Source organism: Pelecanus crispus, chromosome Z (genome assembly GCF_030463565.1).
Source record: "Pelecanus crispus isolate bPelCri1 chromosome Z, bPelCri1.pri, whole genome shotgun sequence".
Taxonomy (NCBI): domain Eukaryota; kingdom Metazoa; phylum Chordata; class Aves; order Pelecaniformes; family Pelecanidae; genus Pelecanus; species Pelecanus crispus.
In genome coordinates, this window is record NC_134676.1 from 37,773,146 (window position 1) to 37,799,716 (window position 26,571).

Sequence of the window (26,571 nt, forward strand, 5' to 3'; positions counted from 1 at the left end):
GTAAAGATCTTCACTGATTTCTGTAATCACTGGAAAAGAGTAGCCCTTTTATGATTTCATCATATCTAATAGTAAATGGTATGCACCATGCCCCAGGTCAGAGAAGATTTAACATGCACACACACAGGTAAATTAAACCAAGCACTAAAAGTATGGTATAAAATACAGGTTGGTTCCCTTTTAAACTTGGTGTTCAAGATTTGTATTTTTCAGCACTAGCAAGAGAAAGAAAACTAAGGAAATTCTTGCAGCTTATGAAGTCTTCATCACATACACCCATGATCATTTCTGCAAGTGGAAGTCCAATTCATAAGAAACAAGTATGACATCAATCATGAACAGGTATGACATTGACTATGCAATGTCTCTTCAGGTGAGTGAACAGTTTTAAGCTTGATACTAGGACTTTAACAACCTTAGGTCCATCATTTTAACTAAACTTGTAAAAACTCTGAGGAAATGGAAGTGGGACTAATCAATGCTGGCACAGAATTAAGGTTCAAGCCAGGACTACACCACAGTGGGAGAAAGGAAAGTGCCTTTACAGACTTTTTGACAGTGGTGGTATTGCAGCTGATTCTACAAGGGCAAGCTTTCAACAAAGTAAGAGGAAGTGTTACTCTTCACAAAACCAACAGACATCTTTTCGCACACAAGCTCTGGTTCGTTTGAAACAGAAGCTTTTCTTAATAAGGGATGTATAAAGAGTTTGAGCCACAAATGCTCAGGGTTAAGAGCATCTCTTTGCTTGCACAAGGAGAAAGATGTCTGCCTCTGCAGACTGTGTCTGTGGGCAAGAAAGGTGCCTTGTGGTACTCTCCACCTACCCGGGGACCCCTCTAGCAGGGCCCAGGCAACAAAGGTCCATACAACTTGCCTGCTCTCCCTGAACATGCAGAGCAAATGATTACCAATCCTTTGCTGGCCTGGAGATGGTTCTAGTCATCTTGCTGGCACAGTGCAAAAAAAGAAAAACCTAAAATCTGAAAGAACTTGTTCAGATCTACTACAGGATGTTTTGAGATGAAAGCTGTACCTCTTCCTTGAAGTTTTCTTACACTGCATACATACTTTTACAATGCATACAGTTTTGGCATTTCTTTAGGAAGAACAGGCCTGGAAATCAGCATGGTGATACGCTACTATTTAAGAACAGTGTCACTGATTGTCATCTACTGGGCAGATATCAAGCAGGCCAGCCTATGACAGTATGATTTTTTTTTTTCAGCAATTAGTTTATTGTCAGACCTTCTTGGAAGAACAACAAATGAAAGCTGTTAAAAGTGTTTTCCTTTAAGTGGCAGTTTTGCATGATTTGGGGAAAAGGGTGGCTGTGTGCTGAGATTTTCTGTGTCTAAGCTCAAGTGAAAGACTCAAAATCCTTCCTTGCAAAAGAAGGGCAAATTGCAAATCTACCTGTTTGGACAAATTCCTTCCTTTTGTCCTTTAAGGGGACATCCTCATTCACTCATGTACAGCAAGAACTTGTAGGGTCAAGCAGTTCAACACTGTCATTCAGGCATAAAGCAGTGGATCTGTAATTACTTGTAGCTGCCCAACATGTGGATAAGAGATGTGAATGGCCTTTGCTAGCATGAGCATTGATGCTTCATAGTTTGCATGGAAATTTACTTCTCCAAACCTTACACTTTGCACACAGGCTGTTTGTTGTGTTGTGCCAATGTACAACGTACAGATGCACCACTGCAAAAAGGTTTGGGGTTGTCAGAAACATTGTTTAGCAAAGGCTGTACCTTACTAAAGGGACATTTAGGCGAGGAATGCTACATGTGGGAAATAAGCTTGTGCCAGACACATGCAGGGTTGAAAGTCACTTGGGTCAGTGTAGGAGTTTATACAGTAAATAAAGAATCTGAGTTTTAGGTGCCTTCAGGACCAGATCAGGAGCCAGATCCACTGAAGTGGCTTGTGTGGGCTTGCTTGCAAAACATAAAAGCCAAACCTACTTTGGCAAAATTGTTCCTTCTCTGAGTGATTTCTACCACCTCCTAGAGGGCCCAGAAGATATGTTTTGTTTTATTTAATCTGTGGCCTAGTTAGTCCAAGAGTTCAAATTGGATGAATCAGTCATGGGATTTACCTGAAGTGTTGAGGTTTTGTGTGGTGTCTGAAATCCTGCCAACCTAGCTGTAACTCAGTTTTAACCCAGCTTGATGGTTCTGTTTTGGGGGAGTGAGAGGTTGGCTGCTTGTGATGCTACTTTCAAAACAAAGGAGTTTGTTGGCAGTGGAAACTGTAAGTATAACTATTTATTGGATTTGTTTTCACATGAGACACATTCTGTCAGTAATTTTGTTAAATTGCTGATTAATGCATTTTAAAAATGAAATCTAAATATGCAGACATGTTATACTCTTCTTCATGCAGGCATGCTACACGCATCTTTAAAGTCCATTTTCTGAAACTTTATTTGGAACAGAAATTAATGTTTTCTCTTAATAGATCAACACACTTTAGTGCCAGCCTCTCTCTGCTCTCCAGCAAACTTAGATTTCCCATAAATAATCAGAGCACATGTGCTATGAGTCTCAGAGGGGAGTAAAAGCCACAAATGTGCTAGTGGGACTGCAAGGAGAGGGGTAATGACCAGGGTGCTTCCCCTTTCACAGCAGTACCGCATGCTCTATGGCACATACGAAGAATGAAATGGAGACTGAGGGAGGAAATTCCCCATAGAAACTGCAGCTGAGATGCTAGGCAATGTTGCACAGCTGGTCTTGCATGGCTGGTCTTGGGACAGCCTGGTCAGACAGAGCTTCTGGGGCAGTCATGAGGATCCGCAGGATGTTGAACAGCCATGGCTTGGTGCAGCCGCAGGCGCGTGGCCTGCGGAGGGGAGGCGTGAGGCAGAGACGAGTCTTGCTCCCCAGTTGCTCCCCGCAGGCGTGGAGGAGCTGCCTTGCCCATGGGTGCTGTGTGGCATGTTGGAGGCTACCATGTGCAGAGGGACCCCGCTCTCACTGCCCGTCCCACTGCTGTGAAGTCCCAGAGGGGACGGCATGTTTTCAAACACCAGCAATCACAAATTGTTGCAGGTCCCAAAGCTCTGGAAGAAAGCTTGCTTTTCTAAGCAATAGCTCAACCACTACAGCAGACCTCCATGAGACTTCCCAATTTTCTTCAAGCTTCAGCTCCCAATGTCATACCTGTTTTTTTCCAAAGCATATTACTACTTAAATGTTTTGTCACGTGCACTGTCAAATACATGTAGTTAGTCAACTGATTAAGCTTTCTAACCCTTTTCATTTGATCTCTAAGTATCTCATTTAGTTGCTGGACTTTCAGGAGGCCGTAATTTTGTTTTTTCTTATAGCAGGTGATATCCTGGGCTATGTTAATGTGGGTGTTGCTGAATTTGGGCTCTCCCATGTGCTATAGCATGTCTCTTCATGTCTCTTTTCCCTCTTCCTTCTGAAAGCAAAGTTATTAGTTATTCTTTTGGTCAGTCTATGTGACACTCCTATGGTTTCCAACCATTAATTTCCATCATAAATATATAAACATGTGACAACTCCTGTAACTCCAAATTATTTGTTTTTTCTTGGGTGCAGCTTTGCCCATTTTTTCATCATAATTCTGTGAATCATTAGATTCCAGCCCTCAGTTTAACATTTTCCCATTTTCAAATCGCTGTCACCAAAAACCCCTCTAGTGGCAAACTGTGTGATGCTATCTTACCATTTAACAGTGCTAACTATCTTCAAAATCTGACATCAAAGGCCATTTTAGGTGGCTGCTTTATTATTTTTATATTATTTTCCTCCAACCTGCTGGATTAGTTTCAGCAGTGTCTGTCAATTACAAAATCTACCTTCTGTGGCAATTACCTAAACTGAGGACTATTATACAACATCCCACCATGAGACAGCATCAGTTGAATAGTATCTGGCAAGAAAGGCTTTGATAAACAGTCATGTAGACGTCTGTGATCTGTTTTCTAGCAAAGCAGTCTCTGAGATGTTAGAATAATAATGCAATTCCCAGTCAACAAAACCCAAGTTCTTTAAAGGGGCCAAATTTTTCCTGATATTCAGTATAAACATTTTTGGTGTTGGCTTGGCCTGTACCTCTGACACACAGGACAAATTTTAACATTTTTTGTTGAAAACAGAGTTATTGGACGAGAACTTTCACTTCAGTAGTAGTTGTGCAACATCAGCTGTGTGTCAACTCTTGCTTTTATAGAATAGAGATTTCTTTCTGCAAGTGTGAAAAGAAAGAAAGACTAGAATAGAGATTTCTTTCTGCAAGTGTGAAAAGAAAGAAAGACTGTATTTGCTAACTTAGAAGAGCAGGAAGTTTATTTTTTCCTCCTAACCAACAAAACTGCATTGCTTTACATAGCATATGGGAAGGAATCAAGAAAGGAAAATGACATTTAGGAAATAATTTCAGAGACAATGTTCAACACAGAATGCATCTTCAACTCCTGATTATAAAGGTGATTACTGCTTTGGACTTTGAAAAAGTATTTCCGCTACATGCATATGCAGGTCCAATGCTCATGTGCTCTTCTGGCTTCATGATTAAGAAAGCAAACTTATGCCTATATGAGAACCACAGACAACAGGAAGAAGGTGAGTATGGGTTTTCCTACCATTCACAAAATCATAAGCATTTAAAGGGAAAAAACAGAAAGAATATTTGTCAAGAATTCCATCAGAGCTGTGGCATGAATTGGATAATATGAAAGTATAGCAACAAAATTACCTTAACAAGTTAAAGCTCCATTTTCAGCCATTAAGATAAATCAAGAACCAATCATTCTGCTAAGCAACTTAGGACTCAAAATAATGTATTATTACATTAAGTCATAGTCAGGCAGAAGTTGGAATATGTTATCTATGTAGCCTGCATATCATGTTTTGCAAAATGAGCATAGCTGGGCACCAAGACATTGAAATGTTTGTTACTCAGTAACTACACTTTCTATTATCATGCTAACCACAGTAGTTGTATGATTCAATCTAATGGAGTAAGTGAATATTTCTGAGTAGTAGAAAATCTTTTCTATAATGACATGGTGAATAAAGTAACTTTGCAGGTCCTTATGACCTTTCAAAACCAGGGAAAAATAAATGGCTACATTATTTACCATGGCAAAATTTCTGAATACTTACAAGTGACACAAGCAATCTTCAAGGAATACTTTATATGCACTATACCCAGAAGGAAAAAAAAAAAATAATAATAATAAAAAAAAATTAGCCATGCTTTCTGAGAAGGTGGAAATGCAAGATAACTTCTCAGAGAGAGTTGGGAAATTATTATAATGTGCTGATGACTGCAATAATGCTGCTTTTTTATCTTCATGTGTTCACATAGTTGTATATTCCAAGATTATAAATGATGAACTTGCTGATAAAATTAAAAATCTTAAATTTTATGGACTGGTACTGATATCCTCACACATTCTCATTTAGTGAAATACTTGGTACTTTCAATGGATGCATTGTCTCTTCAAGTAAAAAGCTTATGGGAGCTCATCCTGTATGGTTAAGGAAATGTAATTACACATATCACTCAAAGTGCCTTCTGTTGCTTCCACTGTAATTTTTTTAAGAACTCAATCAACTCTTTAACATGCACTTTTGTCTTTTAAGAGGGTTTTCCTTTGCTCCAATACCCAGCTGGGACCAAAGACAAACCTTAACTGCTAGAGAAGGTAAAATCTAACCTTGGCTGTTGAATGATTCTCAGACTGCTGTTAGGAAGTAACATCACCCAAAAGATAACCCCCTACATCAGCGAAGTGAAATGGCCAAGGGTCATTCTAAAGCTGAGAAGTCCTGAAATCTACTTGCAGCATAACCTGGTATCATTGCTAGCATGGACAGTACTGCAACCCAGGACAAAATCCCAGGTTTTCTTCTCAGTTGTTCTAGTTCTACACTTCAGTAGAGTTATTCCAGATTTATACTGAGCTGGTGAGATTGACCTTGTTAATCACTTCAGCCACAGCATGACCTCACCTAGAGCAGGCTGAAATCCAGGACAGCAGCCAAGCAGCCTCTCTGTGCAAAACCAGCACTTTCTGAACTCTCTCCCTGTAGAGCTTTTCACTGCATGCTATCAGTGATACTTTATATCATCCTCATCATTGACAGTTATATTATTTTTGCATTTCATAGAATCTGGATAATGAGAACACATTGACCAAGTAATTTTGCTCTTTTTACTTCCACTTTTAGGATCACATCAGAATCTTATACTTTAACATAAAAATTCTATGTTGAGATTGAAAATACTACAGAAGAATGGTCTTACTGAAAATACTAGGGCAAAAACACAGACGAGTACTATTAGTTTAATTTTTTTTTGGCAAACCTTATGCTTGGCTTTATCACAAATCAAGTTTGAGGCATATCATTTGGATCAGGTAGACATGCTTGTTTCTGTGTTATCTATAATGTAGATGCTGAACCAAGATGAATTGAAAACATCTTAGTTCTGCACAATCAGCACTCACATGTGTTTAAAGAAGAGGCAACATTTTAAAAGAAACCTTGGTAATAAAACAGGTGAAATTTTAAACACTTATATACAGCTTGACAGTTTCCAGTTATTTAAATTCACTTTAATATTATTGCTGTAGTAAACTGAAAATACATGGAGATGAATAAGAAAAAAAAAACCCTTTCTGATATCTGTATTCATGTATTCCATATGTAAAGTAACAATTTATATCTGGCTCCAGGAAATAATATACTCAAAGTTTGTTTTCAAATCTGTCACAGGGACAAAAAGAAATCAACAAATGTCTTATGTATATCAATGTGTAGGACCCATGGCCACTGCAAGACACCATTTCCACCTAGCGATTTTTGCAAAAGAACAGTAGAAGAGTTCACTTGCAGAGGTTATTCTCCCGATCAGATGACCTCTAATCCCATTTTAATCTCAGTGGGCTATATTAAACAAAAGCAGAAGGTCTGGATTTTAGAACAGATTAGCCTTGACCTCACAGAGATCAGACTTACTAAGTAATCAGGTGTACAAGAATTGCCACCAACCAGTGCTTCTAATGATGCATTGTGGGTAGCAATACAGGAAAAAAGTAAAACTTCCTTGTACTCAGAGCAAGAGAGAAAAGTACAGCAGTCACTGCCCTGCTAAATTGTACTGAAATGCATACAGTTTACAGTAAGCTCCCTTCTCTCTATCAAATATTTTACTATTCCTTAAGGAAGAAAATTTACTTTCTGTAGGTATTAAGAAAGGATGAGGGGGAAAAAAAAACCTCTACATGGGAGCTACAGAGGACTAAGTGTTTAGAGTTTGTGAAAACTTTATAACATAATCAGTAAAAGACACAAACTGCATAAGGGATAATACTTTTTAAAAACTCACTAGACTGACCATGATGTTCAGCAGAAACACTCCCAATCAGCCACTCACCATCTGGTTATCATTTATATCTTTACTGCTGCAAAACCTGCTACATATGACTGGGGATAATCTCCAGGGTTACATAGCACAATACTCTGCTATATCAACTAATTTTGCATGTGGCAGTATATTAAAGGCTTCAGAAAAAGTCTACTCACAGGATCTCTACAAGATTTTATTTGTCTGGAAAACAGCAAACTTCAGGTATTCTGTTAAACAAAGATACCATGTTTTCATTTTGTTTACAGTTTGTACAACTGGTCTTTGTTTCATCCCATTTGAACCCAAGTTTTTAACTATTCTTTTGTTCAAAATTTTCCCTGAAAAATTAGGTGATATTAAGGTTTTGTTAGGCAGTGGTCGTGTTTATGGCAAATCCAGTTTCAAAGGACTGGTTCAAAACCTTATCCATGTAAAACAAAGCACTTGAATTGGTCTTAAATCTCTCTGCCAGTTCAAAACTGTTCAAAGTGGTTTTTTTGGAGGGAGGTCAGCAGATCTTATTCTAGATCAAGTATTATCTGTCTTCCTACAGACAGTATAAAGCTGACATAAACACCGTATCATATATGCTGGCTAATTCAACAGAAACAGGAATCATACATTCCCTCTGGCCCAGCTCAGCTTTCCTCTGCCAGATGACCTGCTACTGTGCAAATGTGACCTTAATCATCATATAACCACAGCCTACTGGCTGGATCTGCATTTTTCTGTTTTTTCAATACAGGAACTATTGATACTATTTTCTAGTTGCATGGTACCAACCTCAAAAAGCTTATTTTGTAAATAAATAATAAATATCTTCAAAAAGGCATTTATTAAATACTCTGTATTTAGCACTAATCTTGCTACTTGGGCTATAATTTGCCTTTCCATATCCTTATTCACATTCTCAGTTTCCATGTTCAACATCATCATCTTTATTAAAAAATCAGGTTAAAATACTCATTGCAACATATGTAGAATCATCTTAATTTTTACTTCACCCTTGCAGAGAGCTGTCCCATCTCTTTTTTGTTGTTATTTTCTTCCTGCACTGGTGACTACACACTTTAATTTCCTTTAAAAGTTCAAACTTATGTTGGATTTTGGCAATCCTAATTTTATTCCTAACTGCACAGGCATAACTTCCTTGGCTGGTAGGTTCCTTTTCCCCTTTTCCTTGTCCTTTTCTTTTCCTTTTCATGTTCTCTGCTACTCTCAAAGACCTTTCCATGTGTTTATCTTTTCAGTAAGGTCCTGAGCCCTTTCCTAGAAGCTGAGGCATAAGAAAATGCTAGGCCTGCACTGTGTTTGAGTCCTTCAGCTCTGCTGATTCCACTAACGAGTCCCTTTCACTTATTTTACTGAGGATGTCTACATAGACATGTGAATTTATTAGCTAGTGTTTACAGTGATTACAGCTTTGAGAGACTTACTACTACTGAAAAAGCAACACAGAGACAGAGAAGGGTGACTAAATTGAAAAAAATTTTAACTTTGATATCTGTGAACCAGAATATGGCTTCCCATTTGTTCCATCAGCCTAGTACGTTAAAAGAATTTTCTCATCCTCCTATCTCTGAAGACACTCACCCAAGACAGTATTTTTTCATCTCATCTACCTGTCTGCTCACATATTTGTCTCACCTCTTGTTCAGCTGACTGTAGCCATACTGCCTTGCAATTTTATATCAGTTCTCTCCTGCTTAACTGCTAGCAACTGTCCCAGCCTCAGCATGTCTGCTCTGGAGTGGTAGGGTTGAGAGAGACTGAAAGAGTTCATGTATGTTGATGTCTCAAACATCTTGGCCTGGTGAGACAAGTTAAGATCTCCATAGTGACAAGTTAGGGTCTGCACAGCACCACTAAACCACAGGTGAGAAGCTGACTGGCACAGAGCCAGGAAGGTGTGTTGGAGGATGCGCAGTTCCGCCTTCTGACGTGCCTTACAACCCACCGTGTAAGGCCGGAGGTCATACAGAGCTCATTGGAGGAAGGGGCTCATGATCCCTGAAAGACCCCTTGCGACCAACCCCCACAATGGTGCCTGCACAGAAGATGAAGAACATTCTGGAACATGAACCATATAAGTCCTTGCTCTCAAGGGGATCGGTGTGATTGAGAGGCGGGAACTGGTCTATAAAAGACACAACTCCAAGGAGCCATGTGCACACCCACTGCTGGAGGATTGCCACATTTACCATCAACATTGTGGTATCCAAGGGTGGTGATCTCTCCTTCCTGCACACAAACACACACACACACAGCCCTTTTCCTCTTTTTTTTCCTTTCTTCTTATAAGTATTCCAATTAGAACCCACATTGCCTACCATTGCGCTTTCCTAGTTCAGGATGCCTACCGTTACACTTTCCAAGTTGTTTTTCACCATCAATAAAGTGTTTAATTGATCGTTTGGTGTTCTTTCACTTCCAATTTGTCCCAAGGGAGTCACGGAACCACCACGATCCTCCCTGGGCAGCCCAGTTTGGATCATGACAGGGGTATAATCTACAGCTTATGATTACAATCCAAAGCTTCTGGTTCTTCTCTGAGCCTTTCAGAAGCTCAGAGCTTGTAATGGGTTTCTTGCTATTCCAGAGGCCCTCTCAGAATCGAATTTCATCATTGACAGCTGTGTTTTTTCACGTAGAGCGGTACCTTGGGTACTCAGCTTTGTGCCTACCTCAGGGGGTACCCCTTCTCTGGGGGTGTGCAGGACAAGCCCCTTGCTCTACCAACATTGACTCTGTTACTGTTGGGAATGGCTCTGCTGACTGTTATGTCTGTCAGCAGTGCAATGGGCAGGGAGCCTCTGCAGGCTAGGACCCTCTGGGTCAATGACTGCAGCGTAAAATGAAGAGGAAAAGGAGCATCACACAGAGAAATGTTTCTCTTCCCTCCAGAGTGTTTTAGAAATATGAAAAACAACCAGTAAAGCTCCTGCTAGTTGTTGGATTCTTATTGCTGCCTGTGAAGTTAGGTTCTTGTTGGTTTTTGATATTATTGTGATAATGATTATCAAGTTACTAAGACAAATATCAAAAAGAAAGGAGGAGTTCAAGACACAAACAGAAGCCTGAGCCAGATGTAATGTTTCAGTTTTTTTTTTTAATAGGACTCTGGTCCGGACTAGGATATTTCTGTTACTATTATTGTTGTTGTCTCTCTCTTCCTAAGCTACAAACACGTAAGAAGAAAGCTGCATCTTCCCAGTTATCAAATATGAATAGACTGCTTTACAATTCACATGTGCAGCTGCTCCATCGGGTTCTGATCAGTGACTGGAGTCCATCTGCAACAAGACACGGGCAGCAGAGACATCTCTAGTGAATCTCTTATTTTTAAATAGCACTGGAAATAAACACTGAAATCTGTTTTCTTGCCAGCTTGATTTGGAAAATGGTAGAAGAGTTACAGCAGGTTTAACCAGGCATTCAGCTACAGAAAGGAGTCAGAACAAAGATTCAGGTTCAGACAACAGCAGCGGCAGCCACAGAGGTTTTGTGTAGGAAACTTCTAATGACGACATGGAACATTTTTGGGTTGTTTTCTCTCGTCACACAGGTATCACAAAAATCGTATAAATACACACACACACATGTAAGAAGAAAGTACTTTTTTACTGCAGATTAGCTTCTGAAAACACAAGGTGATTTTCTAAATTGAGCCACCACAAGTAGCTGAGTTATGATAATTATCCATGTTGGTACTCTTAACCTACTGCAGAGGTGAGGAAAAAAATTTCTTCCTCTGGGCTAGCATACTTTACTGTAGCTTTTTTGCTGATAAACAGCATGTAGTTATTGCAGTTCAGTGTGTGAATAGGAATGTTTTAGCTATTCTGCTTCACTCAGAGATAAACCTGTTCCCACTGGCATCTCTTGGAATGGCATCTTCCCCCTCTCCTCCAAATATTAAGCAGAAGTCTCAGGAGAGGACTCCCAGTTCTCCATCCGTCTATTCATAGCTTCTTAAGGCAACTGGAAAAGATGTCTGTCCCCACTCCTAGCCATGAGATATCAGCAACTGCTCTGAAGCGTGCACTGTGAAGTAGTCACTGAAATGCTCCTTGCACTTGAGGTGCTTTTGTGTGCTTACCCTCCTGTATCTGCAAGCCATCAGACAGATTTTCTTTCATTTGTGAATGCAGGAAGCTCTGTGGGCAGCAGTACAGAAATGGTTCTCCTGAAGAGTGTTTAACATAGGAGCTGTGGCTCACCACTCTTGCATGCCAGAGAGGGACATAAGATACTTGCCAGAGTGGAAATGAGAATGTTACTATGGGAATGGGGATCTGTAAGTATGTATGTCTGGTTTTTAGGCTCTCTTCTTTGCAAAAGGGAGCAATGACTGCACAACCTGCAGGAGACCTGCAGCTGCAATGCTTTCGAAGGCTTTCCTGTGCCTCTTGAGATCCTTTGCCTAAAAGCTGTTTTACTCAAGCTTGATGCAGGATCTAGGGTTCGGCCCTTCTGAGAAATTTTTGAGAATTGCAGAGAAAACAGTCACCTTATTTTCTACATCTTTTACAAGGGAGCCTGTCAGTGCTCTCCTGCGTGGAACCTCTCCCTGGGTCAACTGTGCTGAAGACAGACAAACACTTTCCCCTTTGTCAGGAAGAGGAGCTTTATATAACTGATTGCACAGATGCACTCAAAAAGCCCTGTATAATTCATTCTCATATGCATAGCTCAGCATGGACGTGACACGGCATTTTGGCAAGTGGTGTGGAAATTACTGTGTGTTAATTGTCCTGGTGGTCAGGCTGGATTTTGAGCTAGCAGCAACTTTGACCTGGTTTCAGATCAGCACAGCGAGCAGTGGTGTGAAGTAGCTATGCTTTTTAAGATCCTACTCCACTGTTTCTTTGCTCTTTTTACTACCATTGACTAAATGTTAGCCACTTGGAAAGATGTCCACTGCATATGTTTGGATCGCTTTTAAAGCAGCCTAATTTTTGGTGTTTCAATCTTTACTGTTTACCCTCTAGTGGAGGTACCTCTCCTTGTGCCCCACCACTTCCTGCCATTCTCCTTGGAGGTCCTGGGGCCCTTCAGGGAATTATGGAGCAGGCAGAGTGGGCAGGAGGGAGGGCAGAGCAAATGCCAGGCTGTAGTTACTGTGGCATTGTGGGCACATCTGTGCCAGCTGTGCTGTCCTGTGTTATGGAATGGCTAGCACACTCCCAGGCACAGGTTTTGGTCTGCTTTCCCTTCTCTTAGACCAATATAACTTAAGATCACTAGCTCGCTAATACCACTTGTGATAGTGTATGCAGAGATGTTTTTGCAGTTTATATAGATGTTAATTTACTAAATGTTTCACAGTTGTGGTTTAACCTGGCAAGCAGCTAAACACCACACAGCTGTTTGCTGACTCCCCCCACCCCACATTGGGATAGGGCAGAAAATCAGGGGAAAAAGGTAAAATTCATGGGTTGAGATAAAGGCAGTTTAATAGGACAGAAAAGGAAGGGAAATAATGATAAAAGAATATAAGAAATAAGTGATGAACAATGTAATTGCGCACCACCCAATGACTGATGCCCAGACAGTCCCCAAGCAGCAGTACACCTACCCCCGCCACCCTGGCCAACTCCCCCTGGTTTATATACTGAGCATGACATCATATGGTATGGAATAGCCCTTTGGCCAGTTCAGGTCAGCTGTCCTGGCTGTGCCCCCTCCCAGCTTCTTGTTGGCAGGACATGGGAAGCTGAAAAGTCCTTGACTAGTGTAAGCACTACTTAACAACAACTAAAATACCAGTGTGTTATCAACATTATTCTCATACTAAATCCAAACCACAGCACTATGCCAGCTACTAGGAAGAAAATTAATGCTACCCCAGCCAAAACCAGGACAGCAGATCACTAGCAGCAGAGTTACAGTACCACACATTTCAGTTCCTGGGGACTTACTGAATGCATCTTGCTCTGCTGTAGCTTTACTGCTTTCCAAGTGAGGCAGATACTTCAGTGAACAGCAGTCATGCCTTGGATCTGCGGTGCAGAAGTACATCTACTGTGAGAGGCATTAGAGTTGTCAGCATTTCCATGCACTGCATGAATTAACATTACATTCTAGAAGAGCCTCTTAGGATAAAGAGAGAGAACTTATAAAAAGGAAATTGACTTTCATGGCATTTACCATTGCCATAATGATTCTTCCCATACTCATAACCGGATCCTCATGAGATGAGAAAGCTTTTCTTTTTAAAATAACAATATACCTGTCTTACACACACACACACACACACAAAAAGAAAGTACTTCTTCTTTCTTCTAAAAAATATCCTGTTCTTTTATATCTGCAAGTCTTTTTCTTAACCACGTTTTCTGTTGGTTAATGGCCTCGTGTATAGTATGTTCAATAATTTAAGACTGAGCTAAAAATGGGGTTGATCTACTTTCTCGGAATATCCTCCGGGAATATGCGGAAGAGAATCGGTGAAGCAATTATTTCATGCCACAGCTGTATATTTAACTGCCTTCTTTATCACTCAAGTGGGATCTTGCATTCTCACAGCTGAGGTAATAGAGGATGTTGGGACTCTTAAGTGCATCAGTGAGTCTTGGGAGGTGATTAGCACAGCAGCCTGGAACTTATCTTCTTCATGCCAGGCAGTTCTTTGTGTGGACCATTTCTGACAAAAGTGCTCAGCCTTCAACACACACCATCATCTGTTTACTCAGGTCTTGATTAAACAGTTAACTAATTAATCAATTGATGATGGCCCTGTCCGTACCTCCTCTTTTGACTCAGTGTGCATGAAGGTGAATCAGGCTGAAACCATGCTCATTTTTATTCTGAGGGAACAGAGGCTGCTATATGATTTGCCTCATTTCTGTAGCACATCTGTACTGGCTGAAGATAGCACAGGCATTGTCACAAGAGGCTGCTTCCAGCTGATCCATTCTCCAGTGGTAATACTTACACTCCACATCTCATCTGGGTAATCAATAAATGACTTAGATTTTTGCCTCCTTGGCACCAGTCTTTTCCTCCAACCTGCTATGGGCTGGCTCAGTGGAAATGATAGAGCACAACACCCCTAGCAGCACAAACAAGGTGCAAGATGCAGGATGAAAAAGGCAGTGAAAGTCAAGAAGACTCTGGGTCTAGCCTGATGTGTACCCTGTGTGTGAAAGAGCATCGTACTTCCTTGACGAGGCCTGGGCTGGCAATTCAGCCACTCACCTCTGAACACTGGGACAAGAGAAGATGAAGCTCTGCTCTCTGATGCAGCCATGCAAAGTTGCAGGAGGACACTTAATGAGTAGTTGAGTCAGTTACTGAAAGCAAAATTGCAGGGCATTGAAGCACATGACAGATTACACTGAGGTTCTGACTCCTGTAGGACCTATATATTCAGTGCAGAACAAACTCGTGTCAGTGCCATCTAAAGAATAATGTCAGACTGGCTCAACTCTCTTGAAGCCTCTACAGCTAACAGCACTTGCATGTACAACATTTTTATAAGGCGGGCAGCCTTGCACTATGCAGGAAATAGGTAGCACAGATGCAGTGCAGGGGAATGCCCTTTGGCATTGTGACCACTGTGCATGGTTTCAAGGTAGCAATCCAAAATACACAAAGGGCTTCCAAAATCCTAAGGTTAAAGAAATGCAGAAAAATGCAGAGACTTTTAGTATCTTCTCTCCCCAGTGGACCACAAACTCCTTGTAGAAATGCAAGTGTGTACAATACTTGTGAGTGGAGTGTTGATGTTTACAGCCTGTGCCTCTTCTAAGTTTGCTGGTAGAGTACTAGCAGGAGAAGCATTTTGCAGTGCTAAGCAACTGAACTTAGAAGGCCTAAGTTCTCTTCCACTAGTAGGTAATGTGATGCTTTAAATTTTGCCAATTACTTTTTTATGATCATTGTTAATAAGTAATACTGCAAAGACATGATTGCAGGTGGCACACACTGCATCTAAGCTTTTAAACTGTTATGAATGCTACAGAGACTCCATCTCCTATATCTTATTCAGCACCTTAGGTTTGCCTGATGAAGCATCATTCTATTTTATCTCAGTCTTGTGCTCCCTCTTTCAAGCTTCAGAAACCTTACAAAGTACTTCCGCATTTCACCGATGGCAATAAATACAAGAAAGTTGTTCGTGGAATGTAGTAAGATTAATAGTCCCACGAATTTGCTAGAGGGGCAACTGAGAAGTCTCCAAAGATAGTCCAAAGTTAATTCCCTCATGACACAGAAAGAAAACAACGACTGCAGCATGAAAGATCAGAGGTTCATTGAGCCTAGCAGCTGAAGGGGGCTGCCCGAGGAAGAGTCATCTCACAGCAGCATTTCCCCAGTACGCTATCCCAGAATGCAATGTTTTCATGCTCAAGGACTTAACCAGAGGTGCTTTTTTTCCCTTCCCATTTAAGGGCCTCACTGGGTTTGTCTTCCATGAGCTTGTGCAGTCTCCGCTGCGAGCTCCACAGCTTTATTCAGGAGACGGGTGAAAAAACTGCTAAGTGAGGTTTCTGTTTTATGCCTCCTGTTTCACAGCTTCTTTTGACAGAAGAGAAGTAGATACCTATCTCTCACATCATGCACAACAATGTGGGCTTTGTCATAGTGTCCCCACTCATCTCTTTTTCAGGCTGAAGCACAGGATATGCCCTAGTCCTTCAACAGCCTAGCAGAAGGAAAGTTTCTCCTTATTCAAAGAGAGAATAAAATCGAGAATGCTAGGCAAAGTTGTCCTCAGAATTTCTGCAGTCTTGTTTCAAAAGGACAAACTCCAGAAGGCAGTTTCTTTCCTGCAAAGCTTCAGCTAAACAGTGCCAGATGGGATTGCACTTCCTGAGGTGTTAACAAGGACATGGCCCGTCCTCTCCAAGAGCACAGGCCCTACTGCTTTCAGATGACAATGATTCAGTCTGTGCTATTGATCTGGAAGTGTCAGTTACCACACAGCGACAAGCTGCTTTATCCCAGGGATATAAATAACAATCTGAGCATATGGGGAAGAGAGTGCTCTTGGTCTAGAACCAGCTTCTTCTTTACAAGCTTAATCGTTAACATCTGGTCCAGCTCACAGGGACCCGCAGTGTGTCCTGACACTTACATATTGTTCCTTCTTATGTTCTTCTTCCTTCTTCAGTCTTCTGATACTTAGCTGTTATAGGGTTCAGCTTTGACCTTGTACTCTCACTCAAGGTGACGGCCAGTTTTGCACCAATGTAGCTGTTAGAAAACATGCACCTTACTCAACTTACAGTACTAAGTTACCTTGAGTAAAGACAGAACAAATTTGGCCTCTGGGCTCAACTGAACTCATAAATGTGGTCATTTAAAAGTCCTTCTTTGTCAACTAAATTATCAGCTACAAGCCAGGAAACAAACAAGGCTGCTAACAAAAATTGCCCTCAGCATTCAGCTACCCTGCATCTTGGGAGAGGGAATAAACTGGGGCCTTGTGAAAGTCTACAGCTAAACCGGTAAAATTTCAGGCACAAAATCCATAGTGCATTCCCCAGAAACTTTAGTAAAAGTACTGTGTCTCATAAGAAAATATAGCTGTAACATAACTGTTGACCACACATTCACTGTGCTTTTTTGCTGGGTCTGTACATTTACATGTTGCATGTTTCTAACATTATTTCTTTGGATGAATGCTAACTTTTCTGAGAGAGAAGCAGTACTGCTGTTGGTGTGCTTTTTTGGCTCAGCACATTTGCATAGGGATGTGTGCATTTGTTAGATGCATGGTATTCATACTCCAGTTCCTACTGAACAACCCATTTCTTGGCATAGTATGAAAGCTTAAGTTCCCAGGGGGATCTGAAGAATCCAGGATGATGAAAATTTGGGAAACAGATGAGGAAGGAGAAAGTAAAAGTATGTTTTACACATCTTTAAAGCTTAAGGTTTTGGTTAATATTGTAGAGAAATTCCCATTGTGTCAAAAGAAGTACAGGTTAAATCATCTTTGCATGGTCTGAGCTAGATCTAGGTAAATCTCCATCTAACCTTCTCAAAGTTTATGGAAACTTCTGTTCATATCTCCATTTTTAGGCCTGAAAGCTATAAAGAATTAGACTAAATCTGTGCATTTGAATAATTTGTTATTAAGTATCCCATAATAAACTTTATCTAATCCTATAACTACAGAGATGGGAGACAGTATGCTCCTCTGCCAGGCACTATGTCAAACGCGGCACTGTTTCTGCATGTGTACAGACTGCCCGGATGTGTCTGTCTCCTTTGATGGCAGGATGGCAGGATGTATTGCCATTAGCACGGCTAAAGGGCCATTTCTTCCCACATGAAGGGCAAGCAAACCCACCACATTGCTGCTTTGGGTAGATCATGGGGATGGAGGCCATGCCAAGCTGGAAATCCCTTCTGCGCTGGCAATTTTCTAGCTTTGCTTTGTTGAAGAAATCTGCAACGAGTGTGAATGTGTCCAGAAAGTGTCCACCACAGGGATTTATCTGGGTGTGGAGCAGACAGCTATTGTAGACATCAAAGTCCTTCCATCACCAGCAAGATAAGCAGATTAAGGGTGTTACTGCAGGCTGGAAAGATGTACCGACCCTTTAGGATTTAAAAAAGCCTGAAAGGTTTTCTCCTTGTGAGCTACTTTCTGTACAGACACCGGTGCCTCGCAGAGAGCAGGACCCAGCGATATCCACAGCGTTTTACCACCACCCAGTGGGGAGCACAGGGAAAGCCCCAAATCGAGGACCGTGAGATGCATCTCTCCAGACCCCCTTCCCACAGACCCAGGGATTTATTCACCCCGCCAGGGGCATGCATAGCTCCTTTTTATATTAACTGGGTACACACACCTGCACTCAGAGAACAACGAAGCTCATATTTGAAAGTAAGTTTCCCATATATCTTTTTCGTGTGCAGTAGCTGATGATACAGGTTTTGATTGTTGTTGGGTTTTGGGGGTGTTTTGGGGGTTCTTTTGTTTGTTTGGTTGGTTGTTGTTGTTGTTTTTTTTAAAAAAAAAACTTATTCATAGAAAATATATCTGATCTTTGGAACTTCGTGTGGTGAATTGGCCCGGAGGTAGATTTCTGAATTTTTCAGTTATTCAGTCTTGAATTCTGTTACCAGTCGTTCATTCTCTAGCCTTTTCTTGGGCAAAGCTGTAAAAAGGGGAAGCTACTTCAACAGTCCCACCTGGAAGACATGTGTGCTGAATGCAAGCACAGGACCATATTTTCTCAGTGGTTGCAATCCTCCACTCATGGGTAAGGCACTCACAACAGCTAGGTCATTGCTTATTTACCCTAGTAAACAGTGAAAATAAGTGATGAGCTTGGGGAATCCTGCACACAGATCCCACAATACTAAGTCTGCACAAAACACTGCTCCGTCACTGAAACACCTCTACTCTGAAAGCAAGAGATGTACTGCTTTGCAGTAGGCTGCACCAAAGGCATTGCCGTGGTCTGTATGTAAAGCCTGGTAGCCGCAGTAATAAAAACAATGTATTAGCCAGATTTCTCCTGGTTTCTTAAGATGAAGATAACAGATATCCAACTGGCCAGATGTTCTAGCAGCATATGGGGACCATAAGGAAAATAAGAATGGTTATATCACATCAGATCAAAGGTCTATCCGGTATAGTAATTCTGCTTCCAAGTGTAACCAATAGCAGATGCCTTAGGAAGACTGTAACAAAGCAAGCATGTACTGCTACTTTTCTGGATTGCTCACTTATACTACACACAGATTTGGGGCTTACTGATCTCTGAACTTGATGGGGTGCACTGGCATTTTGTAGCCCTCTGTACTTTACCTTCTTTTGCCTGCCATGAGTAACTTTTTCATGTCCATTGCAGTTTGAGTCAAGGAATTCCAGTTTGATTGTATCCCGTTAGCTTTGAAGTCCTTAGTTCCTGTTTTCATTTGATGCTTCCTCTGCTGCGTTATCAGAAAAGAAATTAAACAAGCTCCTTCTCTAGCCACAGATGATGTTATAGATTTCTTTTATACTCCTATTTTTCCTTCCCTTTATGGAGTGAACCACCTAAGCAAAGTTTTCTACGTGAGAACCATCATACCTAGGATCACCCTTACTACACTTTGTTTTACTTTTCCTAGCTCTCCTGTACCCTTTTTTGAGCTGGGGGACCACACCAGACCAGAAATTTCATTAGGATTGTGACTGAATGAATGAACTGCATGAAACAAATGGAATCCATTCCTTTATGGAGGGGTGTGCTGGGCTAAGAACAAAAAAGACACGTGTGGGGGGCAATCCAATAGTCCAGATATTAATCCACAACCTAAAGAAAGTTAGAATGTGGAAGGTGCAAAAGTGGCTTAAAGCCCCCAATTCACAAGTAAGTGTAAGAGAAACACAGAATACAGGTGGGTTTTTTACAATTATTTCTATGCTGAAATATGAAGATAAACCACACAAGAAAACTGTTTTCTGAAATGCTATCTTTATGTCTCAAGCCTGCATTGTGGCACTACTTCAGGTGTAGCAGGTTAGCACACCTATAAAGCTACTTTATACGCACAGGCCCACCACATCCAACAGAAGATGATTACACAGTGAAGCACACAGGAGTTACTTATTTGTTATACAGCTGAATCCAAAGCTTCTTTCTTGTCATGACATATTTTTTGCTTTAAATGGAACACCATGGTTCTGAGATAAGTCTTTCTGTGCATAGATTGAAACCATTTCCCTGTAAGTGCTGGCTGTTTCCAAAGATGGTTCTTTGTCTTCTTGGCAAGTACCAAGGCACCTATCAAGATCATGCTTTGCAAACTGAAACTACTGGGGTAATTTCACTTATATTTACTACTTTGCTTCCTTTTATTTAATAGAAGAAACATCAGCTAAAACAACAATACTCTGTTCTGGAAAGGTAGACCTCTACCATGTAGGGAAAAAAGTAATTCCCTTGGACTATAACCCAAGAGAGGCACCTTGTACATCTTACTTTTGGCTTCAGGAACGTGCTTAATATTGTCAACATGTAAGTGCTGTACAACATAATTGAGTCTTTTGGAAGCAATGTGCCATCCCTGCCCTGCTGCCAGCTGCAAGGGATGGACCTCATTCCTACAGTCATAGTGCAAAGTTGAGGAATTTAAGGGAAGCTGTTATAAAAACATCCAAATAGCAGGAATCCCCTCCTCTCTTCCCCCTTGAGAAACATTTGATATTAGAAAGTACTAGCTTCCTCTCTTAAGTCCTATTGAACTATTCCCTGCAGAATTATGCAAAACATTCCACCAAAAGCTGCCACTCGGAAAGGAAATATTTGAGCTCAGAGAGTTAATAAGGGGGTGTATTTAAAGTAAGGCATTAAAGGCTTGAAGGAGCAGACATGACTCCCCTGACTATGGGATTTGAGGGTGTGTGGAAGAAAACAGGCACCTAACATCAATGGGAAAACAGATGAAAACTAGACAACAGATAAAAACTGCATCAGACAAGAAACATGATACCTTCCAGAAAAAACCTATTTCGTAGAAGTAGATTGGAGAGATGAGTTAGACAATAAAACCACCTTAATATCATGTGCAAGGTTAGGACTAGCTCACATTTAATACCCAGGGTCATAATTTCAACTACCAGCAGTTTCACAATGAAGATAACAAACTCTCAGTATTCTCATCTTGCAAAAAAGTCAATGTAATTAAAATTAAAAAAAATAATGGTAGAGGAGTGGAGGAAGGGTGTCTTCCTTTGCCAAAAAAAAAACCAAAAAAGCCAGTATCAAAAAGAACAGAGCTATGAATGGAGAAGTGATATTCATGTATATCTTGGGCTCACAGTCTTTTCACAGAATTTCCTTGAATTAAATAAGTTTATTTGAAGGATACCATGCTGCCAAAGAGCTGTGAGCTCTAGTGTGGCCAAGGGAGCACAAGCAGAGAACAGAAGGCACACACTGTGTGGGGAGAACCAGAAGGTGGTACTTCTGCCAGTGTTTGTAACATTTGTGTTAGGCTGCTGGCCTGGCAATGGAAAGATTTATTTTGCAAGCTCACAGAGATTGCAGGGAGGGTGCAGGCAAAAATTAGGGAGTTGAAACTGATCTATTCTGAAAATATAAGTTAGTTTCTTATTTCTAGGATCAGAATTCCTAACTCTAAAATGCATTTGTCTTAGTCACACGGAAGGGTTGGAGAATTAATAAAGTATAAACAATATAATGCTTATACAGCAATAAAATACACATAGGCATTCAAGCCTGCAGGGTGTAAGAACTCTTGCCCTCATTCCATTACCTAAGTAAATGTATTCAATCCAACTGATAAATAAGTTAAATATATTTAGGGTAATATCACCTTCATGCTTAACTCAGTAACTCTCTGTGTTGAACCGTGATTTTCAAAGAATGTAACATCTTCTACCAAAATGGACGACTCTGTGTAAAGGTACTATTAGTACAGGCAAGGCATATACTTCACTTTTTGATGCATAATAAATGACGATAAGAGGCTTATTTCTCAAGCTCTGGATAAAAGGAATGTCAAAAGGAGCCCTGGTATCAGTGCAATTGTGCTATGTGACTTTCGTGCTTCATCTCTTATCTGGTGTTTAGAGAAGACACGATTCATTTGAGGGGGAAGGATGAAGGAGGGGGAAGGAGCATTTACGTTGTCTGAGAGTCTACAGCCAAACAAATGTACATCCTGATTGATTTAAAAGGTAATTTAGTTTGGAGCTTTTCACTCAGCACCTGGCAAAAGATAAACCAGAGTAAGACATTAAAGAAAGTTCATTATGAGTACTTCAAAACTCTCCTCATTTTTCCATGCTGTCTTCCTCTAGGACTTTTTGTATAATAAATGTCTTCATCTTTGTCTTCAAGGGACTCCTGAAATGTGATTCTGCTTGTCTAAGACATGGACAGAATCTCCAGGGGTCTGTGAATGGCAGGCTGAACTTTCAGAGTCGCTCTCTGGGGGTTAAGAAATGAACTCCACTGTAAACAAAGGACTCACCCCTACAGATTTGTTGACGCTGTTGTTTCACTGAGACTGAAGCTAACATGTAGCACACATACATAGTGATTATTGGAGGGCAGGTGAACCCTGGTTGCTCAGTACTACCGACTGCTCTGGGATTATGTAGATTTCTACCAAATTCCTCTCCCAGTGCAAGACGTTTATCAACCTTGATCTTGATAGCACAGAAGCAGCATAGTAAAGACAAAAGGCATGTTATGTGTGTTATTCATGTTTCTCAGTGCACCCTACCAGGAAGCACTGTGTAGCACAGCGAGACACAAGAAGTGATACAGGAGTCCCCTATTGCTGTTACTGGCTCTGCAAGACAGTTGACACGAGAGCAGGCTATTCTGGATGAAAGGAGAAGGCAGGATAAGAAACTGAGCTGTTAATGCCAGCTAAGACGCTCCAATGCTACATTTGCTGTGTGAGAACTGAGGGAAGCAGAGGTATTTGCCTGTCACCAGAATAGCTGGGTGCCAGGACCTGGGGCTGCCATTAACACAGCTGTGCTATCTCCTCCCACGCAGCCTGGGGGATGTAGGCACACTGATTACAACGTGCTGCTTTTGGAAAGTCTCATAAAGCAGGTCTGCACTGCCCAGAGGTATGCAGACCAGGCTAGACTAAAGTGCAGAGGTTAATGGTTTTGCTGATTAGAGCAGCTGTAATTGAGTTAAGGACCACGCTTGTTATTCACTTAAGGCTGCGCTTGACTTGCATCACATGCTAGTCAGTGTGTGGCTCTCCCCTTATCTCTGCCAGAAGAAGGGTAAAAAGCTCCTGTTACCTTATGAGCACTTGTGAATATCTTCCTGTTGTGAGCCATCTGGGTGTCATAAGGCCACCAGACCCCGTCTGCCAGAGCACCTTCAGATAACTCTCTTCAGATGTCTGCAGGGAAAGTGTCGAGGCTAACACAAACATACATAAAATGGGCTTTCACAGGAGATGTGTGATCCAGCAGTGAGGAGCAGTCAGGGTGGCTAGATAGAGGGCTGTTAAAATCCCTAATGAGCAATGGCTTCTCCAGGGAAGAGGAAAAGGACAGGAGAAAAGTTGCAGGCAGCCTCACAATCCCTTTATGCAATTACAGCCATGAATCCAAAACTAAGAATATGTTTCTTACACGGAAGTAAAAAAAGAAGGAGATATAACACATTGCACCCATTGTGCCTACCACTGACATCCTGAATATCTCACTGTTCATGTAACTGGGACCAAACCACCAGATTTTCTTTATTGCTGATATGATTACTAATAATGCTTTCAATTTTGAAATTTTTAAAAAGAACAAAAATCTGCTACATTTTCTTTGAAATTTCCCATTTTGCTATCAACTGTATGTTGGCAGTAGTTGAAAATTCATGTTTTAAAAATAGAAGTAGGGTTTTTAAAATAGTGATTTCAGCACTTTCTCATGTATCAGTTTTCATTCGGTGCGTGCCTGTGTTTTATACATAAAGAAAGAGAATTAAGCTTCCTCTATCTGTACTTAAACACAGACATCCCTGAAGATACTGAAAGAGAGGATCTGACTCTCTCCCACCAGTTTTAAGATGTTCTAAACCCAGAGATTTAAGAGAGTTTTGGGGCTTAAATGAAAATGGAAACAGACATTTATATACAGAAATCCATGTACACATATCTCTGCCCACAAATACATACTACATGTTAATAATATATCAAAATATGTATATTTCACATTGCTTGAAAACTACTGCCATGACAATGATTCAGCAGCTCCACAGTTCTCGCCTTCATCCTTTATAATTTGATATGACAGTACAAACCTTTGCACAATTTCAGTGGTACAATATTCTTTTTTTCACTTTTATATATTTTTTATAAAATATATATATATAAATTTTAATGATTATTCTCACCCTTTCAAATTTTGTGTTAACATCAAGGCACTCATGCTCTAACCAGCTTTCTGTTATACTACAAATAAACTCTTAAAAGACATTTTTTCCCACAATAATTTATGAATAGTCTATTCGTGGCTAATTTATCTCCAACCTTTCATGCCGATTGCTTAGAACACCCAGTGTGTATTTCATTATGCCTATCTATGTTGCCTTTTGTTCTCAGCAGTACTGATTTCCTGAATGAAAGCTGAAGCTGACTGAGAGCTGTTCCTTCTTGAAGACACCAGGTGATGACAGCTCTGAAGGATGTATGTGAATCCTTGGGAAAGGGAAGATGGAAGCCATCAGGTAACATTTTAGCTGGTGGTTCTGAAAAGTAGCACATGTAGGTCTCCATCTATTTTAAACTTGTTTTAGAAAACCTCCACAGTAGATCTTACCTTCCAAAGGACTTTTTTGGTGTTCTGCGCATTACTACTGCCTACAATGGTTTTATGATATGGCTTATTCTTTAAAAGCACTGTTCATTGTTGTAATAGGGAAGTGGCCTACACTGCCAGTAGTGTTATTATTTAAGCAGATCATCAGTAAAGTAATGACCTCTAATCAGGGAGTTCAAAGCACTCCTTTATAATCAAGTTGATCCCTTATGTTATCTTCTTGCAAAGCCCAGCAATGCAAGGGAAACTGGGAAACTAGCTCCTGGTTTTATTGTGGTCCTGGTCATTCTAAGAGCCATTTCCTTCTCTTTCAGGGATGTAAAGAGGCATTTATTATGTGGGCAGAAGATTCTGTGTTCTGGTCAATAACATAGGCCACAGAGGTCAATGGCATTCAGGCAAGCCTGCCTGAAAGCCCCCATAAATTTTCAAAGGTGAGGGAAGAAGATTTAGAGACTGGATGTGTTCTGCCTGTGCAGGAGGAAAGATAAAATGCCACTCTGTAAAGGGGAACAGAATATTAAGTCCCATAAAAACCTTAAGAGGCTATACAGTCTCTTCAATGGGCGAAGAATTTTGCCCACCCAGGTTTTATTTTACTGCAGGGACACATAAAAGGGCCCTTGAAATTAATGCTTAGAACACAACTGATGCACCAAAGCAAAAGCTAAAGCTTTCTTTCAGCTTCATCTTCTGCCCCCATTCCTCTTTTGTCACCACCTATTTTGATGCAACACCTTCAGAAGATGCAGTTTGTCACTGACACAGTGATGAAAACTCCCACCATCCCCCCTTTCCAGATGTTTCTCACTTTCTGCTTTCAAATCTGCACAGGCCCAAAGAAATATGCATATTCTCACTCTGCTGAGGAATAGAAGTACTATTTTATGAGTTATGAATCCAGCTTAAGTTATTCCCTATGTTTCATAAAAGCTATTCCTGTCAGAAAACTCTTTGGGACTCTCTTCCGTAGCAATACAGTAAGGCAGGCCATCAAACATCTTGACTAACTCAGCTGGATATACAAGGAATAAAATATCCTTCTCTTTTTTCTATATATGGAATAATACTGGATATTTAAAATCAAGTTTTATATGTATATGTAATAATATATATGTTGAAGCAGTGCAATGAAAACAGAAATGTTGTGCTTGTAGGGAGATGGAGAGCCTCTTTTTCACTTTACTGTGCTTTGGAGCATGCCCAATCCACTTTTCATCCATATATCCTGAAGTACTAGCTGCTGGAATAGTTTTGTTGCCATTTTTCACATTGACTGAGTCCAAGAGAGAATTACGAGATGCTGCAAAAAGTGACTCAAGCAATACACAGAATAGGAAATTGAACTCACGTTTTCAGATTCCCAAACAATTTAATCCCACCAGACATTGCCCCATATTTTGATAATTTTGATTTTCCTGTGATACCTGTGATCTCCTTAAAAAACGTTTGAGTTAGTACCTGCTCATAAGCCAGTCCTGCAATCTTATGCAAAAGCCCCTTTATAAACAATAACAGTCAAAGAAGCATCCAGCAAATCTGAGGACCTGCTCAGTATCTTTTCTAGGACCCAGCCTTAGCATTACAAGAAAATGCACTGCATTGATCTGTATTTTCTGTGTTTTTTTAGGGAGCTGGTAAGTGTAAATTTTTCACATCTTTAGCAACAACAGGAATATATTCCTACAAGGGAGCATCCAAGCCATTTTATGCTTGCTAAGTCTATTGACTTGTCATTTTTTCTTTGCTTCTTTTGTTTACTTCTCAACACATAGAAGGACCAATGCTTGCTGCTTCCTCATCAGCCACGTAACATTTGAAAGTGATTGGGATTGCTCTCTGACAAGCTAAAGCATGGGCTGCAGAGATGCAGCAAGAGTGAGGGAATGGTGGGTGAGAAAGGGCAAACCACA